Source organism: Pygoscelis adeliae, unplaced genomic scaffold (genome assembly GCF_000699105.1).
Source record: "Pygoscelis adeliae isolate BGI_AS28 unplaced genomic scaffold, ASM69910v1 Scaffold88, whole genome shotgun sequence".
Lineage (NCBI taxonomy): Eukaryota > Metazoa > Chordata > Aves > Sphenisciformes > Spheniscidae > Pygoscelis > Pygoscelis adeliae.
This window is the reverse complement of record NW_008825616.1, coordinates 3468143-3470367: the sequence shown is the minus strand read 5'-3', so window position 1 is coordinate 3470367 and position 2225 is coordinate 3468143. Positions and strand designations below refer to the sequence as shown.

Here is a 2225-nt window from a genome sequence, read left to right as displayed (position 1 = left end):
AGCATATTTTAACGCATGCTGAATTTTAAGTATTTGTTCAGGAGATTTTAAAAATCAGTATCTTGCTCTCTGATTGAATAGTTTTTTTCACAGACTTTACAGTATTACCAAGTGAGGCAAACACCACCATTCTGCGCCAGCAGTCAACATACTCCTAGGTCACTCTCCAGTTAGAATTATGTACTGCTGTGACACTGCAGTACTGGGAAGTACTGATAATATAGCATGAGGAAGAAATATTTACCATTAACACTGTTCTCTTGGGTAGTGTGTTTTTAGTGACCTGTGATTCTGTCAAAGCAGCATGCAGAGCGTTGGGTTGTAAATTAAGAAGGAGGGATTCGGTGGAGTCAAGCCTTTAACTCATTGTCTGATGATGACCAGGATACTTAAAAGCCTTCTGGCTTAAAATTAATGGGGTTTTCTGTTTTAAAGTGATTTGAAAACTATAAATGGAAAATTCCCTGCAGGGACAAAGTGGTATTAGTAGTAACGATTTAGTCATTATGTCTGTTTTGACATGGGATAGCCAAGACACCAGAATGAACAAATGCTTCAGATTTGCTTGTCATCAATGAATGTCTTCACAGCCTGGCAGAAAACAAAACAGAGTGTTATCGTTATCTGGTATTTTTGCAACGCATGAAGTGTACTTGCACTTAAAAGCTGATGCCTTTTATTATAACACAATAAATACACCTGCACAGAAGCTGGTAAGTCTTTGGCAGGTATGAATAATAATCTTAAAACCATTTAGAATAGGTGTAAATCTCGTAGCTATATGCCTGGTGTTTGTTTCCTCATCAGCAGAGATGATTTGAAAGGCAGATGTTCTTCTTCTTGAAAATCTGAGATACACCTCTGAACTCCCATATTGTTTGTACCTACAGATGAAATTAGAACTTCCTCCTATTGTCTGTGTCGTATGTCCCATCGTCCCTAACTGACGCATATTGTATAGTCTACTCATTTCAAACAAGGCTATGGCGTTTTCAAGATGAAACTGTTTCTAAAACTAAAAAATGGCCGAAATCCAAAGATTATTATCGCCTCATCCATTCCTTGCAATGCTGCATGAGAGAATTTTCCATATCGCAGGCACACTTTCCATGGTCTTTTCTTTGATTCCACACTAGCCAGAGATGTTATCGTGGCGCTTTGTTATGATTGAGACTAACTTGTAAATGATCTTTAAAATAATTTTTTTAAAAAGGCAATTGTGATTCCATGGCTATGACTTGATTTGAATGATTTTAAGTACCATTAGGGCTGGAAATCTTATAAATTATATATTACATTATGATTTTGGCATTCAAAGAAATCCCATGAGAAAATAATTATGTAAAGTTTGGGATGAAGACAGGGAATATCCCAGCTTTTTACTTAAGAAATCAATTTAACAGAGCATGTATAGCAATGTTGAAGGGAAATTTCTAGCTAGCTCTACTCTAACCACATCAATTCAACTCTTACTTTATCATAAATAAAATCTTTTCTTTTTTTAAATAATTGTGCTAATTGCCAGGAAACATGAATATTTGGGTCCATAGAAGATTTTACAAGTCAAATGAGAGCGAGAAGGCCAGATATATGTAGAATAACTAAGTTTTAATTGATGATCATTCAGGCATTCTCCCTACCTTTGTAACAATACCGAAATAAGGATATAGCCAAAGCAATTGAGATTGACGTATTTTATCCTGAAGGGAAATAGCTTTTTTATGAACCATAGAATTAATTCATGGAGTTTATTGCCATAGCTGTCCCAGAATATAGTAGTGTTTTTTCTCAAAACTAGATTAAACATTTATTTGTGTATAAAATAATGTTTGCAATTACATTATTTCTGCAGGATAAAAATGGTCACAGTTGCAACCTTTATTTTTTAGGTCATCAACCAATCACCATTTCAATAATTCCAGGAGTTATGGGAGAGGGAACTTTAGTTTGGGGAGATATTACTCCATAATTATCAATGATGCAATTTCACGGACTTTTCTCTTTGATGTCATAAAATAGAAGAAGGGACCACACAGTGGTATTATAAATGTATACACCTAGAGTCTTGTCTTTTCTTTTCTTTTCTTTTCTTTTCTTTTCTTTTCTTTTCTTTTCTTTTCTTCTCTTCTCTTCTCTTCTCTTCTCTTCTCTTCTCTTCTCTTCTCTTCTCTTCTCTTCTCTTCTCTTTTCCCTTCACCTCCTCCTCTGCACTTCTCTTTTATTTG

At 34.9% G+C, this 2225-nt stretch overlaps 1 protein-coding gene across 1 annotated transcript in view; it reads left to right on the top strand.

Moving 5' to 3' along the window:
• The window catches only part of FAM188B (family with sequence similarity 188, member B), a 90166-nt gene that overhangs the window by 60246 nt on the left and 27695 nt on the right, over window positions 1-2225 (top strand). The window lies entirely within an intron of this gene.